Below are 19,174 nucleotides of genomic sequence, written 5' to 3'. Positions count from 1 at the left end.
TGTATTTGTTCTTTTAAATAATCACAGAAAGAGCTGAGTTTTGTTTAACAGCTTTCTTTTGATTTTAGTGTAGAGAGACCTTCAAAACACTTTTATGAGAGCAAAGGTGCAGATTAAATGAAAAAAGAAGGAAAGAAAGAAAGAAGAAAGGAAGGAAGGAAGGAAGGAAGGAAGGAAGGAAGGAAGGAAGGAAGGTAGCTACGAAGGAAGGAAGGAAGGAAGGAAGGAAGGAAGGAAGGAAGGAAGGAAGGAAGGAAGGAAGAGAAATAAATTGCATCTTCAGCTGTAACCCTTGGTGTTAATTCAAATGCATGCCTTGGCCTAATTTTTTATTATTTTTAACTTGCACATGAATCTACTTTTCTGAATTCTTGGACACTACATTAATGGAAAACCTAAAGTGAACATTTATTTATGTTATTCACTTTACATCCTTGCAGCTCCTTCCCTCCTTCCCTCCCAGACCCTCCTTTTCTCAATTCCTTCCCTACTCCTTTCCCTCAGAAGAAGGGAGCTCCTTTTCCTATTCACAGCAGCTTATCAGTTCCACTGGGACTGAGCATTTCTTCTTTCTCTGTAACCAGTCAAGGAAGTACAGCCTAGAGGAAGTTATCAAAAAGCTGGCAAGTGAGTCCTTGTCTGATGCAGTCCTCCCTACCCTTACTAGAGGACCCACATGAAGATTAAGGTGTCCACCTGCTACATGTAAGGGGACTAGGTCCCATTCATGCATGGTCCCTGATTAGTTGACTGGGTTGTTTTTTCTTGTGGAGCTCCTGTCACTTCTGGATCCCCTTCTCTTTCCTCCCATTCTATCCCAAGACTCCCTATGCATTGACCAATATTTGGCTGTGATTTTTAGCATTTCTTTTGAGGCTGTAATGGGTAGAGCCTCTCAGAGGATAGCACTGACAGGAACTTGTCTGACAACTTAGCAGAGTACTATTCATAGTGTCCGGGGTTGGCATTCTCCAGACATTCTTAAGGGCACAGTCTCCCAGCAGACACTATGTTCCTCTGACAATTGGAATCTTTTCAGGCCTACTGTGATGTTTCCTTAGCCTTAGGTTAAGGACTTGCTTTGTAGGTGAAATCTCATGTGACCTCAACACTGGACAAAGAACTACAGGCTGCGAGGAAATAATGAGAGTAAGAGAAATAGTCTTCCCAAGGAAAAGTGGCCCTCAATTAGTTAAGTAGTTACCTAATACCAGGTTGCCAGCCCTGGAATAATAGACATACAAATAACATTGGACTGAGCTCTGTGTGTGTGTGTGTGTGTGTGTGTGTGTGTGTAAAGCAACACTTAATAAAAAAGAAGCCAGAGGTCATAAATTTGGGAGATCAAGGGAGAGGGCATATGAAAGGGGATTGAGGGAGAAAAATTGGAAGTTTAAAATAATATAATTATATTTTAATTTCAAAAATTAAAAAAATCTGGAGAAGGGACTAACAAATGGATCAACCTGTACAAGTTTCTGCGGGCCCCAACCCTGAAACCATGAATTTGATCTCCAGAATCCATGTGGTTAAAAAAGAAATGCCAACTCCTGTCACTCAAGCTGTCATCTGGCTTTGTTCTATGCCACGGCATGCACATGTATGTACACAACACGAATTAGCACATGTACATACACTTTCACATGAATAAGTAAAAAGAAAAGATATGCTAGAAAAAAAATATAGCCTCTTAAGCAAATGGTGCTTGGAAAACTTGATGTTACATGTAGAAAAATGAAAGTAAATTCCCACTCAAATCTCTACAAAATTCTACCCAAAATGGTTCAGTGAACTTAATATGAAACCTGAAACTTTGAAAATGTCAGAAGAAAGCCCTTACAATATAACAATAGACAAGGACATTCTGAAAATTGTTCCAGTAATCCAGAGAATAATATTAAGAGCTAACAAATGATATTACATGATTTCACAGGAAGGAAGCAGTTAGCCCAGTGATGCTTCAGCCTACAAATAGGAAAATATCTATACCTGTTAGATGTTCATCTGAACAGAGGTTTAATGTCCTTAACACATAAAAGGGTAAAGCAAATCATCACATATAAAATGGGTAATTCTCCAAATATGTTATACAAGTGACAAACATGTAAAAAACAAAACAAAACAAACAAACAGCAAAAAGCATCTTTGACAGTTAATACAATGCAAGCCAACAGACAGTGACTATGGTTTGATGATCTCGTACAGGCCAATTGATGAAGAGTGGACCTGGCATGGGTTTTTGAAAACTCGAAACCCACCTCACCATGACACATTTCCTCCAAAAAGTCATGCCTACTCCTACAAGGCACCATCTGTGAATCCTTCTCAAATAGCCCTACTCCCTGATCGCTGAAGTATGGAAATGTATAAGCCTATGGGGGCATTGTTTTTTTTTTAAATTAATTACAGCTTGTTCACTTTATATCCCAACTGTAGCCCCCTCCCTTGTACCCTCCCAGTCCCATCCTCCTTCCCTTTTCTCCATTCTTGCCCCTCCCCCAGTCCACTGATATGGGAGGTCCCCCAACCCTTCCATCTGATTCTATGCTGGCATTCTTAATCAAACCATCATGGGGTGCAGTTTTCTTTCTGTTCCTGTGATAACACATCACCACTAAAAGCAACTTGTGGAGAAAAGTATTTGGCATATACTACCCAGTCACACAGTCATTCAGATAAACTAAGGATAAAATGCTCAACTCTGGGAGCTGGTAGCAGGTACTGAAGCAAAGCTGTTTACTGCCTTTCTTCATGTGGTTGTTTTATCTTGCTTTCTTAGACAGGCAAGAACACGTGCTAAAGAGTGGCACATGCTTATTGGACTGCTAGCTCCTACGTCATCGATGAATGCCACAGACTTGAGGATCCGATGTGGACATTTTCTCAATCTAGGTTTCCTGCTCTTAGATGATTTCAGTTTATATCAATTTGAGAAAGCAAACAAAACAACGCTGAACTAAAACTCATAAGCAGAGGCTCTTACAAAGGTTAATGACAGCCCAAGACAATTTGGATGATTTTTGGACCATTATATAATATAAGACTATCATATAATATAGACTATAATTTGTAGGTTTTGGACATGTGACATTCCTATCTCACCATAATCATTGAAATTTTAATCTACCAGCCAGCCTCTGAATGATGCTCAATATATGGTGTGACATCCATCCAGTTCATGGGATATATAACTACATCCTTTGGCTGAAAATTGCTGTAGTCCAGTCAGTTTGGCTGAACACACAAGAGACATAATTTTGAAAGTTAAAAACAATTTAGCATTTAATTTCTTTACTGTTCTTTTATGCCTAAAACTTCAAATCAAGTGATTTGCAAGGCAGTTTACTTGGAAATGGAGAATGAAAGGTTTTTCTTCTTTATTTTTGACAGTTTAACAGGGCTGCTGATCTCCTGTATTAAGAAATAACTTGTAAGATCAAGGAGCAGATATGCTAATTCATGTTGGAACTCATGTGTATAAAACAATTAATGCAAGAACTTATGGTTATTATTTTCAACACATGAGCTTGATACATTGTCAGATGTTATCATGACTGGGCAAGTGGATTGGAGTCTACTGATCTGAAATTTCCAGCAAAAACGGTTTTGCCAAGTTTGTATTAAAAAAGCAAGATAAAGGCATAATTCAGAAATAAATGACTTATCAATATATATTTCCAAAATTTTATGCTACAGTTCTTTTGTAATGAAAACAAAAATTTTCTGGACCACGCACTTTAGTTTGCATTATTTTAAAGATGAAAGGCTTCCATTGTTAGAAAAAGCTTTCATTTTTTTTTCAATATTTATATATAAATAGTTGGGTCTACATTTCTAACAGCTCATTTAATTCTGTAAGTAATATTTCTGAGAATTATCACTGTATGTTTATAGTATATAAATATCTCACAGAGTCCACATTTGCATACCGTATTTTGGGCAATGATTTTTTTTATAAAATGATGATGATGATATGTAGAATTTTCTGTTCTCGTTTTTTAAAGGACTTCCACTGTGGTTCTCATATTAACTGGACCATTTTGCACTCCACCAGCATCCACACCATCATTCGTCATCACATGTTGCTCCATCTTAGCCATTATAGTTGAGATAAGCAAAAATTTCAAAATAAATTTGATTTGCATTAATTTAAGATTTAAGGATATTGAGCATTAGAAAAAAATGTTTTTCACATCTATGTATTTCATAATCTGAGAACTCGCATTAGTTTCATGCGCCATCTTTTTAAATTTCATGTTTTTTATATTAGTTCTTTGTATATTCTAGTTACTTATCATCTGTCACATGTGTATCTGATATATTTTATCCATTTTTTTTGAGACAGGGTTTCTCTGTGTAACCTTGGCTGTCCTGGACTCCTTCTGAAGACCAGGCTGTGCTTAAAATCACAGAAATCTACCTGCCTCTGTCTCCCTGAGTGCTGGGATTAAAAATGTTTACCCCTAACAGGAGCTTCCTCTGATATTAACCATTGGCTGGCTCTTGATTACCTCCTCTTGAGGAGGGGCCAATCTTACCAGGCCACAGAGGAAGACAATGCAGCCAGTCCTTATGAGACATGATAGGCTAGGGTCAGATGGACAATGGACGGGGAGAAAGAGCTGCCCTATCAGTGGACTTGGGGAGGGGAATGGGAGAAGAAGGAGGAAGGATAAGATTGAGAGGTGATTAGGGAGGGGGCTACAGCTGGGATAAAAGTGCATAAATTGTAAATAATTTAATAGATATATAGTAAATGAATGAATAAATGAAAAACTGTTTACCCCTATGTTAGGCTACTATTTTTATTCATTCTTTTTATATAATTTATTTTTAATTTATATATTCACTTTACATGCCGATTATAGCCCCCTCCCTCTTTTCAATCCATGGTCTTTCCCCTATACCTCCTCCTCTTTTTTAATTGCCTTTTTCTTTTTCTCTTATTCGCTATGCTGTTTCTAGGATTTCAAATACTGTGTTGAACAGTAACAGAATGAACAACTCTGTCTTAGTCCTAATTTTGTGCAAATACTTTAAATTTTATTCCATTGAAGTTGATGTTGGCAGTACACTTGATGTTAATTTCTTTCATTTTAATGAAATGTGACCCGTGTATCCTTAAAATCTCTAGGACATTTATTATGAATGAATATTGGATTTTGTCAAAGTCCCTTCTGCATCTAATGCTGTGCTTATGTGTTTTCTGTCCTTACGTTTATTTAACAGGTTGGTTCTATGTTTTTTTATTATTATTATTCATATAAGTTGAACTCTCCCTTCATCTCTGGGATATAAAACTCTTGGTCATGGTGGATAATCATATTAATGTGTTCTTAAGCTCACATTGAAAGTACTTTATTGATAATTTTGGGGTATATTCATCAAAGATGTTGGCCTGTTATTTTTGTTGGATCTTGTATTTTGTGACCAGTCATATGTTTACTACTAACCACTAAATCCTATAAACTTTACTATCAGAATTAAGTTGATTTAATTTTAAACGTATGAATTAATACTTTTACTGTTTGACTTTAAAACTTTATTATTTTAATATTAACCATAATTTTACACATTAAATATATATTGAACAATACTTTTACTAATGATAGATTGCATCATTATTTCCATATAGCAACTTACAATTGCAAAACATGTCATTAAGTAGAGATGCTTAAAATGTGTAATATTCTCTACATCCCTAAAGGTGATACTGAGTATAATGTGTGCCAGATATAAACCAGAAATGAAATTTCACTATTCAACTGAAGTAATGTGTAAGTGGTAAATTGAGTCTATTGTTATTATTATTATTATTATTATTATTATTATTATTATTCCAGCATCAGCATTTAGATGAGTAATGCATTGGGGTAAATGGAGTACAAATATACTGTCTATGAATATCTGAATTCTTGAAGTGTATCTCTATTAAGAATGTATCTCCATTAAGAATGTATCTCTATTAAGAATGTATCTCTATTAAGAATGTATCTCTATTAAGAATGCCCTTTTTCCATATACATTCATCTGTAAATATATATGTTGATAGTTATTACAAATTTAAGTTCAAAATACTCATTTTTTTATCTTCTTCTGAGCAAACACTGAAAATAAAAATGCTTAATGATGGCAATCAGGTTCTAACTTATTTCAGTGGTTTATATTATCTTGTCTACTTTCAACTACATGTATTACTTTTTAACATATATTATGCACAGAAATCAGTTTGGTGATAATCATAGAAGCGAGGATTCAGACAAAAGCAGTGTAACTTAGGAGACTTGCCTCTTAAAATCGCTCTTTCGTGCCTCTACTTACGGGATGTATTAGAAACTAAAGAGCTGAGTTAGATTATGTTTGTTGTTACATGTTTGGAAAGTCTATCATCTCCTTTTTTCAAAGGACATTTTGCAATTCATACAGTGAAAAGTGCTATATGACACATGCTTTCAAGCCAAACACAGCTTTGTATTGTATATACACAGACTCATCGTAAGAATTGATTCCAGCTTTGTATACCGCTGTATAACATGCTCTGGCACCTCTCTTTTTGATATTTCACTGCAATTAGTCCAAAGATGTTGGTGGACCTACTAGCCCAACCTAATTTTGTTTCTTTTGTTGGCTGTTCTTTAAAGATTGTCTGTGTCTGTTTCTTCACAGAGACTGTGAATGCATGCTACCTGCCATGATGACCTTTGATCATTTCAAGGCCATCAGCAATTCCCCTTCTGTTTGTATTAGATGTATTGACTAGAGCTTCTTTCCAACTCCTGTCAGTAGTTTACTTACTAGGAATGGTAGACATTGTAAAGCATATTCTTTGAATTATGCTTTTTGGGAATAATAATATAAAATGTTACTGTTCTATGATATCCCTCATACCTTGGAACTATCTTGCTCAGATATATAGGTCAAGGAGTTATCTATATCCACAAATTTTTGGGTACATAAAGGTTAGTACCATGTTGGAATTCGTGTCTCTTATTGTTGCATCACTTCATCAGACTTTATGATATGCTCTGAAAAGAAGAGCTTCAAAGCTATCTCTGCTTGTGTCTTCAGGCTGACTTCAGTGGCATATTTTCATGAAACTTTTTTCTTTATATATTTCGAACTAACTTCTTCCTACTATCTAGATTAAGGAAAATCTTAATTTTCTTGGCTTCACTCTTTTCACCCTGTGAATTCCATGCTGAGGCCTCTGATTTACATTCTGAAGAAATGAGATGTGAAAGAGGACATGAAAACCTGGAAAATAAGAGTAGTTTAAATGGTGATACTGTGTGTATGTATGAACCAGTTTTAGCAGTAATTTAATTGCAATTATTTCAAATGAAAAAGAGGAAAGTTGTATCACTAAATTTATCTCATTAGAATAAGTATTTCACTGAATTTTAAACAAGAAGATAATGTTGTAGATATAATAGTCTTTATGATTTATTATTTGTCATGGATTTAGATGTGGTAAAAACTTACAGACATTTTCATTTCACTTGCCAAAGAATTGCATCTATTCAATTTTAACTACATTGAGAAAACAGTTTACATCACAATGGAAAAATATTGATCTATTCAAGTTATCAATTATACTCAAGTATAATTCAAAAAAGTATAATTAAGCTGAATAGACTAATAAATAAAGATTATCAAATAAATACATTTTCCTTAGCTATACTATTACTCAAATATTTTGAATTTTTATTAATGATTCCTTACAAAGAATTTAAATTATCACAGACAATGGTACGTTGCCAAAGTCAGAAAAGAACAATCACATTTGACATGATATATTTGGCTGATAGCCTAGGATGTGGATTACTAACTAATTTCTTTTTTCAATTATCCTCTGAAATGAATCATTAACGCCTTCTTTAGAGTCATGCATCGTTGTATGTAATTTCAGATCATGCTCACGAGTTGTGGAAACTGGAACCGAGTTTTGAGCTGAATGTACTGGACTGGAACTTTTAAAATTCTGCTCGACTGAGTATACAACCCAGTCAAAAGAATGGGTCTGATCTTTTCTATCTCCAAATAATTTTCCCCCAAAATCCATTGAAGTGGAGACGTTTTTTTTTTTTTTTTTCCTTTTAAGACTCAGTTTAGTCATGTAATGTTTTACTGCAAGCTGGGCACATGATGTCATCATGTTGGAGGTTGGGTTATGACAGGGAATTGATGTTTTCATGTGAGGTCTCTCATAGGAAGGGCGTGACTGTGGCCCACTGAAAACATCTTTGAGTGAACTCTGAGGAGAGGAGATATACAGGGGGCCACACAATAAGGACTGATAACACTATGCTGATCTTCATGCTTCAATAGTTGAATTCTCAGAAGGAAATGTTCCAGAGAACTTCCCTGAGCAATCCAACTGGGTCTTGAGGCTTTCACAGACTTGTCATGCTGATTCATGTTGTTGCTTGGTATTGGCCTTTGGAGTGGAATGCTCTTATCCTGATAACCGAGTTTAGTAATCCCTTAAAGACACATCAAATATAATCAGCAGGAGTAGATAAAAGAGGTCTATAAACCTTTTCCTTACGAATCTCCTATTTATGGTCCAGGATCGGAAGGTGTTTAAGAACCCCAAATAAAGTAGGTTTGGTAAAAAATCTAAGCCTACAGTCCATAAATTTATTTAATCTAGAGCTGAATAGTATTCTGCCCTAAAAAATTATACAGTATACATATATAAAGTTATATTTTTCCATCTGGACTGATAATGCTCCCTGAAAGAGGCAAAGAACATCAAACAACAACAAATTTCAAATTTTCAAGTGTTTTCCAATGGACTCTCAAAACAATATAAAGTTTTGCTACTGCACATAGTTGCTCCACAGAGGTCAAAGGTCAATCTATATTGCTGAAGACACTTGATATGCAGGGTATGAAGGTCTCCAAGCTGAAACTGACTTAAATGCTTTTTTCCTGAGGACTCGCAATCATGATACCAGAAGAAAGGAAAGTCTTACCCAGCTATGACGCCGGTGAATCACGATAAAGATTAGTATACAATAGTTCTCAGGGTGCATTATAAGTGGTTGCCTACCTAGATGGTAAGCAAAATCTCTCAAATTGGGCTTCAGACCCATTCAACAAAAGGATATCATTCCTGGGACTGAAAATCTACCCAACTATGCAGGGTTAGTAAAGTTGTGGATCATGAAGAACCAGTACTTTACTAAAGCAACATAATCTCTGACTATATTATAAACAGTATCCTTACATGCATAAACCTGTGTAGCCCTTCATCAAGGAAACTTCTCTTTGCAACAGAGAAATACAAGTATTAAAAAAAAATGTAGAGTTATGGAGCCCAGACCTACTGATATATCTACAAAAGAGCTTCCTTTCTTGAGGTTAAGGAAACGTTGTTGAAGAGGGGCCAAAACAATTATAGAATAAGAGGAACAGAAAGTTTGCTTGTTGATTTTTAATAATGTCAAAAGCTACAGCCATGAAGTCTCATCAAGAGCAGAACATGAACTGATAAGGATGACAATACTAAACACAACAAAAATGAATGGGAGAAAGATCATGAGGCCACAACCACACACAAACTATTAACGCAACTAAGGAATGCAGCAATTGGGAGAAATCATCTTCCCCAGGAATGAACAAACCAAGTGGTTGTTTGTTCCAACTCTCAACCTTGAAAACATATACCGGTAGCATTATTTAAACTAAAGTTAGTTTGTGAATATGCATATATATGTGCATGTAACAAAAAGTAATAAAAAATAGAAGTAATGAATTTGAAGGAAAACAATGTAGGTCATATGGGAATATTTGGAGGGAGGAAAAGAAAAGTGAAATAATGTAATTATATCTCAAAAATACAACGAAATCCATATATATTTTTTAAATTTTAGGAGGAAGAAACTTTTTGTAAGCTTAAAAACTGAAGCTGTTGATTGATTGTTGCTCTTAGAGCCTGTGCTGTTGTTGTTCTTCTCAGGAAGTTGTCTCCTGTGCCAATGAGTTCAAGCCTCTTCCCCACTTTTTCTTCTAACTGATTTACTGTGTCTGGTTTTATGTTGAGGTCTTTGATCCACTTGGACTTTAGTTTTGTGCAGGGTGATAAATATGGATCTATTTGCATTTTCTACATGTAGACATCCAGTTGGAGCAGCACCATTTGTTGAAGATGCTGTCTTTTTTCCATTGTATGGTTTTGGCTTCTTTTTCAAAAATCAAGTATTCGTTGGTGTGTGGATTTATTTCAGTCTCTTCTCTTTGGTTCCATTGATCCACCATTCTGTTTCTATGCCAGTACCATGTTGTTTTTATTACTATTTCTCTGTAGCACAGCTTGAGATCAGGAATGGAGATACCTCCAGATGATCTGATGTAAGAGATGACTTCGGCAATTCTGGGTTTTTTGTTTTTCCATATACAGTTGAGAATTTTTCTCTCAAGGTCTGTAAAGAATTGTGTTGGCATTTTGATGGGATTCGCGCTGAATCTGTAGATTGCTTTTGGTAGGATGGCCATTTTCACTATGTTAATCCTACAAATCCATGAGCATGGGAGATCTTTCCATCTTCTGGTATCTTCTTCAATATCTTGCTTCAGAGTTTTGAAGTTTTTCTCAAACAGGTCTTTCACTTGCTTGGTTAGGTACTTCATGCTATTACTGGCTGTTGTGAAGGGCGTTGTTTCCCTAATTCCTTCTCAGCCATTTTTTCTTTGGCATACAGGAGCGCTTATGATTTTTTTTTCCTAATTTTATCCAGCCACTTTGCAGAAGGTGTTTATAAGCTGAAGGAATTCTCTGGGTTGCTCATGTACACTCTCATATCATCTGCAAATAGTGATCTGGACACTGTTCATCATGCAACTTTCATTTTTATGTTTATTAATGTATTACTGTTAGTTACTGCACTAAATACATGAAATAAAATAAAATTTGATGGGTATCAAGACACATGTAAAAGAGAAATTTCTGATTTTGTACATTTTCTGTGTTTGTATGTGTGTGCAAATGTTTGAAATCTTTAAGTAATTTTATTCTGTACATTAGTAGAACTATTTTAGTCAATTTTTTAGTTCAGTTATGCTGGCTTTTTTGGTTCTTCACTCTGCATGATAAACATGCTTCAGTTTTGGTTTGGTTTGGCATGGGTTTGTGTGGTTTTTGTTTTGTTTTTCCTTTGCAATCATTCTGATTCTGAGTTCTTTGATTCTTATCCCTTGGTGCTCTGAATTGCCTCCCTACTGCTGTTGTTACAGTGAAGGACACAGGCATTGACACAGTTGCTCAGAGGTTTCTTAAAGTTTTCTGCTCTAGATCTACATAAGACCTAATTTGAGATAATCTTTTTTCATTTAGAGCAAATGTTGATATGAAATGTATTCTAATTTATAGTTGACTACATTTTTTCTAATTAGATTTTCCCTGTTTCTCGAAAATCTTCAGCACTGAATGATGCTACCAATGTAATTTAAAAGATGAAAACAAAATGACATAGAGGACCTTGAACAATATGAATTTTTATTTCTGAAAATTGTAGTCTCATTATTGCATATTGTTAGGTATTGTGCCCTTCTAATGAATTCTGATTTTTTTCTTAAGAAGTATGTATTTTTTAATTTTATTTTTTATGTTATTTACAGCTTATTTACTTTGTGTCCCAGCTGTAGTCCCTTCCCTCATTCCTCCCCAATACCACCCTCCCTCCCTCATCTCTTCCCTTCCCCTCTCTCAGTCCACTGATAGAGGAGGTCCTCCTCCCCTTCCATCTGACCCTAGCTTATCAGGCCTCATCAGGACTGACTGCAATGTCCTCCTCTGTGACCTGGCAAGGCTGCTCCTCCCTCAGGGGCGGTCAAAGAGCCAGCCATTGAGTTCATGTCAAAGACAGTCCCTGTTCCCCTTACTAGGTTACCCACTTGGAGACTGAGCTGCCATAAGCTACGTCTGAGCAGAGGTTCTAGGTTATATCCATGCATGGTCCTTGATTGGAGAAACAGTCTTATAGAAGACCCTGGAGCCCTGATATATTTGGTCCTTGTGGAACTCCTGTCCTCTCCAGGGCTTACTAATTTCTTCTATCATATGATTCCCTGCACTCTGCCCAAGGTTTGGTTATAAGTCTCAGCATCTGCTTTGATACACTGCTGGGTGGAGTTTTTCAGAGGCCCTTTATGGTAAGCTCCTGTCCTCTTTCTTGTTTTCTTCCACTTCTAATATCCGTCCCATTGTCTTTCTAAGTGAGGATTCATCATCTCACCCAGGGTCCTTCTTCTTGTTTAGATTCTTTAGGTAAACATACTAACAGATTTTAGTATGTTCATTCTATCTTTTAGGTCTAGTATTCACTTAAAAGTGAATATATATAATGTGTGTCCTTCTGCTTCTGGAATACCTCATTCAGGATGATTTTTTTCTAGATCCTATCATTTGACTGCAGATTTCATCACTTCCGTGTTTTTAATTTCTGAGTAGTATTCCATTGTGTAAAAGTACCACAATTTCTGTATCCATTCCTCAGTTGATGGACATTTAGGTTGTTTCCAGATTCTGGCTATTACGAATAAAGCTGCTATGAACATGGTTGAACAAATGTCCTTGTTTTGTACTGGAGCAAATTTTGGATATGTGCCTAGGAATGGTGTGGCTGGATCTTGAGGAAGGGCTATTCTTAGTTCTCTGAGAGTGTGCCCGATTGATTTCCAGAGTGGTTGTACAAGTTTACATTCCTACCAGCAATGGAGAAGGGTTCCCCTTTCTCCCCATGCTCCCCAGCATGTGTTGTCACTTGAGTTTTTTATCTTAGCCATTCTCATTGGTGTAAGGTGAAGAAGTGTGTATTTTTATTAGAAGATTTAATTTGGGGAAATTTTTCTCTGTGAGAAACTATCTACCCCTAAGCTCACATGGAATATTGCCCCAGCTACAACCCAACCCTTCAGATTGCTTCTTCACTCTCAAGTCTAAAAATGGACTATGAATGTTCTCTTTGAAAAATCAGACAATGGCAGCTGTACAATGGTTGACTGGCAATTTCTAGTACAGTGCCCAGTTTTATAAGTGAATGCTGTGTACATATGTTGGACATAAATTTCTTTATGGCTGTCTTTGTTGTGGTGGTGGTTTTCTAGTAGTATGATGATATATTCTTTTGCTCACAGTTTTTTTTCTTTTTATTTATTTGTTTATTACAATATATTCACTTTGTATCCCGGCTGTAGCCCTCTCCCTTGTCTCCTACCAGTCCCACCCACCCTTTCTTCTCCCCTGTACTCCTTCTCTAGTGCCCTGATAGGTGAGGTCTTCCTCCCCTTCTATCTGACTCTAGCCTATCAGGTCTCATGAGGGCTGGCAAGGCCGCACTCCTGAGGGGGAGGTGAACAAAGAGCAGGCCACTAAGTTCATGTCAGAGACAGTCCCTATTCCCTTTACTAAGGAACCCACTTAGAAACTGAGCAGTCTATAGGGTTCCTCTTAGTAGGGGGTCTAGGTCCTCTCCATGCATGGTGCCATGTTGCCCACAGTTTTAAGTTACAGCCCATTATAGAGGAAAAATATCTCAACTGAAGAAGCATGAATCAATGGACTGATTGCAATGCATACTGGGTTTAATAAATAAAATATTCTTCAGCTTTACTCACCATCTTCTATTCACACAGTCCAGAATCTCATCCTCTACCACAAAATTTTGTCCTCTACAGTAGATGGCTCATCCCAATCACTTATCCTAATTAAATATAAGTCCTCCACAGAATTTGTCTTAGTTAATGGGTGTGGTTCTAGGAAAATATACACTTATTCCACTATATGAATAATGAATAATATGAGATCTAAGCTTACTTTCAGTAAACACATAACTCAAAATCTACATGAATGTAAATAACAGATTATTTGTGTCTAAATTTAAGGCAAAGTCTTGTTAGGATTTTATTCCTGCAATCAAACTTGGTAAGAACAGTTTTATTTCACCTTGGAGACCTCTGTTCACTCTCCATCCCTTACAAAAGTCAGAGCAGAAATTTACGTGGGGTCAGGAACCTGGAAGCAGGAACTGAGATTGAAACCATGGGTGAATCCTGCTTAGGAATCACTCACATTGGGATGGCCCCTACCTTTTCAATCATTAATCAAGAAAAATATGCCATAGATGTGATTACAGAACAACCTTATGCAAGCATTTTTTCCAATTAATTTTTTTTATTCCTAGATCCATCTATGTTTATATAAAGGTGAAAGAAAAGCAACCAGAATAGGTATAAACAATAAGACATCTGAACTTTCCTTACCCTAGAAATTCTATAGGAAAAATAGTTGATGTGTTTGTGTTCTGTCAAGCTCTTTCAAAATGACTTTAGGAATCTGATCCATGTCATTCTTTTCTTTAGAAAAATGTCAAATATTTGACACATGAACTTTTCTTTTCCCATACAAAATGTTTATTTTCTTAACATGTTTTTATTCTTATATAAAAGCAGACGAAAAAGCAGGTTCATGTTTACATACAATCAATATGGGTTTTGAAGGATCACCTTACAAAGAATGATTTTATTGGAAATTTTATTTTCTTTTACTTCAAATCATGGAAATACTATATAGTGTGAATTATTTCTGAGTTAAACCAAATAGTGGCCAAACGTTTTGTCTACTTACACCATTATATAATTTAAACTACGACCTGTTCAGGAATGAGTAACAAAGAAAAATGGAATTATTTTCATAGTTCTTATTGACATTTCAAATCATTCAAGTAATGTTAGAAATCAATATTCACAAAATAGGAACTCAATGTCTATTATATTATAAATATTCAAAACAAATAATCGGTGATAACTGAACATAGAAACAACTAGTTTTCCCCCACCTTATTAGTTATGATCAGTGTTCCTTGCCTGAAAGGAATGATCTATATTGAATATATACATAATCTACCAGTATCTTAATAGAAGCAGCAACTGGAGGACATTGGAAAGCACAATAGCAGCTGTTCAGTAATCAGGTAGCCAAATGGCAACCAGAAGCAATCAGACTTGGATGCCAAGTGGAGAGAGAGTGACACGGATCGAAAGGTACCGTGCTCTTTCTACAACAACAAATGGTTTTATGTTCTTTTGCACATATGTAAAAGATGTTAGCACCTCAACTTTGGTGATGTTGTGTATCCTTCCTAACATATAAATCTCAATTAATTAATTAATTTATATTCAAAAATTCAAGAAAAAACTATGTTGCTTTTGAATATTTTTTGTGTCATATTGTTTGGGCATTTTTTAAAATCTTACTCTTCTTTTCCTAGTATGTTATGGATTTCTGATTTGAGGTTTTTATGTGTTTTGTTTGTATGTTTGTGTGTGTGTGCCTGCATGTGTTAAAGGTGCTTTTTTTCACTGTTTATTTTTACATTCTGTTTTGTTTGCTGGTGTGAAGATAAGGGAAACGTGGGAGGAAATGGGGTAGAAACTGTGATCAAAATATATGTATGAATTTTAAATAAAGAAGTGTATTTTTTCAGTTTTCTGTTTAATGCCTCCCTCTCTTGTTCTACCTCAACCATCCCCCTATACTCCTACTTCTTCTCATTCAAATTCATTGCTTCTTTTTGTTCACTAATTTTTATTGTATATATACATACACGTATAGACATAAATGGGTATATATGTGTATATATGTATATTTACATTCATATACATACACACATAGAGATAGATACAAATATAGATGATATTTATATATAGGCATAGGTAAAGATAGAGACAGAAATAGGGGTAGAGGTAGATATAGATACGCAGCATATATGACATTAATCATACAGAAAGAACTACAGGCAACAGGAATTCTAGGAGTAAAAACTTGTCTTGTCCCAAGGGAAAAGCATAGCAATGAATTATGCAATGACCAAATACTAATCAACCCTAAATCATACATACAATTAATATTCTGTGAAGAGTCAGTACTATTTAGGAAGAAAGGTGTTCCCTAAAACATTGATAGTATATATGGACAGGAATACAAATTCCATTTTCCTTATGTGAGTGTGTAATATCTGAACAGTAAAATAGAGACTACATTTTTACCTATTGTTAAGTATTTGCTTGTCTTAAATTCTTCATATATACAATGTATACAGAGTACAATTATTTCTTGAGATAAGGTTAAAATAAATAGTCGAGACTATATTTTATTTATTTTAAAATATTTTATTATAGACTATTTAAATGCCTTAAATGCTTCATATACAGATAGAATACAGAGTACACATATTTCTCAATTTTAAGGTCAAAGTTAGCAGAAAATTATTCATTTTATGTGTCATTTTGAGCCACTTCTTTCTTTCCAACCATCTATTATTACCGTTTATTGGACTTATTTTTTAGTTTTTAGCCTTTGCTCACATTTGTCCCTGTTTATTTATGTACATATAAAAACATTTATAGCTAATCTTATTTTACATGATTTCTAAGTGGAATGTGAATTTCAAAGATATGAAAATAGAAGGCAGACTGTTACAAAAGAGAAAAAGAATGGGGAGAAAAGGAGGGAGATGACAAGAAAGGTTAATAGGGAAGTGACAATTTTCACAGTACCTAATATTGATAATCAAAAATGTCACAGTGAAACTCATTATTTGGCTATATGAATATATACTGCAGTTTCAAATGTGGAAACATAAAAATAAATGTTCTTAGGACAACAAAAAAACAGATCCAATATTATAACAGTGCCCTAGTTTTTCTGACAGAAGATTTCTTACAAGAAAACACTGGCCAGGGAGACTGGCATAAAAGTTTCATTGTGCTAAAGGAAAAACACCTGTCAACAAGGAAAAATGTAACCGGTGAATTTATCTTTCAGAAATAAAGTGATAAAGACAGTGTCAGAAAAGCAGAAGTTTATAAAATATATCTCTACCAGATCTTCCTTATAAGATATTCTGAAGCAAGTCCTTCAGAATGAAAGAGAGATTATCCAGCAACTCAACTGTTCAGTGCACAGACAATGACAGTGGAATCATGGCCACTGCACTCCTGAGTCAGGCTCAAATGACAAGCACTGCCTGCTCTCACTCATGTGTGGATCCTACAGAAGTAAAGAACGGAGCACTCACATGCACAGAACAACCCACAGACATACACTTAATTAAAAACATCTTTAAATAAAATACTAAACAGAATGCATTAAGCCAAAAAATCAGAGTCTGTTGTGATGTAAACAGCTAAAGCAGCCACTTAAGACTGAGGTTTTCATAAACAAACTCTTGAAATAGAGATCTGTCTGTGGAAAACATTGTCTGTTTTATTCTGAAAAAAATTGATACAAGGAGGTTTAATTAAAAATTGTTTCTCAGTTACCTGAAAGATTAATGTCAGCACAGTATTTCAGTCATGTAATACTTTCACTATTCTATAATTAGGTAATAATTATCCACTACTATGTTAATAGTTTATATTGCTAGAAACACAAAATAATCAAAGTTATACAATTTTCTAACTCAGTTTCACTGGGAACTGAAACTACGTTTTCTTTCAAGTCTACCAAATGATAATTGATTTGAAATTAAGCACAGGCATTACCTTGTAATTTCTATTTAATATCTCTCAGCTTATGTATTTATTTCTTGAAAATGATCACTACCTGCAATAAATAAAGAAACTGTAGCTATTGATATATTTCAAACTCTTAATACTGTCCTAGTAGACACAGACTCACAAAATATATTTACAATGAGATAAAGAATGTGGACTCCATATTAGTGAGTTAATCCTTACTTGTTTCCGCAGATTTTTCTGTTAAAAATTAAATAGTTTTAAAGTAGGGGACAAAAAGCAACTGTGTAAATTTAATAGATATAAAAAACTGTCAGAATGCATTTTTTTTGTCTCTGAAATGCTTTTACTTGCTAAATGACTTGAATATTTTTGAATAGATCATGATACTGTATTCTCAATTACTTAAGCACGCTTTTTGTAGTGGGACCAGCAAGTTGTTCTACGAGCAAACACACTTGCGTGTGTACTGTACATGGTGACTCAAGTCAACAGGACCCACTGAGAGGAAGACGGGGAGACTCTACCCCAACATGTTATTTCAAACACACACACAGTTCTAACGGACATAGAATTAAGTTGACTCCCAATGACTTCTCATTATACTTACAGATCAATGTGCTTCTCATTTCTTGTCTGAGAAGCTTCTAATTGCAGTAGGCATTGATCAAGAGGTTCCCACGTGTAGCCAAAGGGCAGAAAGTAGAAGACTACAGAATGCTCATCCTCTAATGAAGCACGTATATTACAACCTGCTCTCCCTCAAGGCATAGGAACCATTGCAAAGGGGCACAAAAATATTATATTTGTCTGAAGTGGAGGGTGAGTATAAGGAAGAATTTCCTCTGTGTATAATAAGGTAGATGCATGTATGAATTCCCATGGCTATGGCAAAATGTCCAAAACATGTGTAAGCACAAGCCAGTCAGATTTTAACACTGGATGAAAAATCAGCTATAGAATTCTACCCTTTTCTGTGGAGCTTCTGTAAAATGAAATTCAGAGAGAGACAGTTTTGTCTAATGGTGTAGTCCCTGGCATGGTTATCACTCTCCCATGAAAAATAAGACATCTATTAGTGGCTTGGGCAACACAAATTTATCTTGGTGGTTTGAAAGAAAAAGAACACAAATTTGGGTGAGTAGGGAAAGGAGGTTGAATAAATAAATGCAATGTATAAATTTTTTTAAAAATAGTGTATAAATATGTATTATAAAATGTATAAAATATATTATAAACATAGTGTTCTCTAAAACAAATACCATTACTACATGAATTCCAGCATGATTTTCTATCATAGACATAATTTTCTTGTTTCTTTTTTTTATTATAGCTAATCCTGTTGAATTTATATTTATAATTTATATGTTCTCTGCATTATATGTGTTATAAAACTTTCTACTGTTTTTAGTATAATAAAATTACCTGTTCCCTTTTTGCTTTTTAAGTTGTCTGTGTGACGATGAATTTTAATTAAATTGCTGTCTTTGTGCATATCCCTCCTCTGAGACAGTGCTTTGTTGTGCAGAACTAGATGGCCTGTAAATCACTGTTGACTAGGCTGACCTGGACTCAGGGCTCTGCCTGCCTCTGCCCTCTTTACTGGGATTTAGGCACCAATAAGCCCTTCCAGTTTTTTTGTATACACACACAC

This window comes from Meriones unguiculatus, chromosome 16 (assembly GCF_030254825.1).
Source record: "Meriones unguiculatus strain TT.TT164.6M chromosome 16, Bangor_MerUng_6.1, whole genome shotgun sequence".
Classification (NCBI taxonomy): domain Eukaryota; kingdom Metazoa; phylum Chordata; class Mammalia; order Rodentia; family Muridae; genus Meriones; species Meriones unguiculatus.
The sequence above is the reverse complement of the archived record's forward strand: the minus strand, read 5'-3'. Positions refer to the sequence as shown.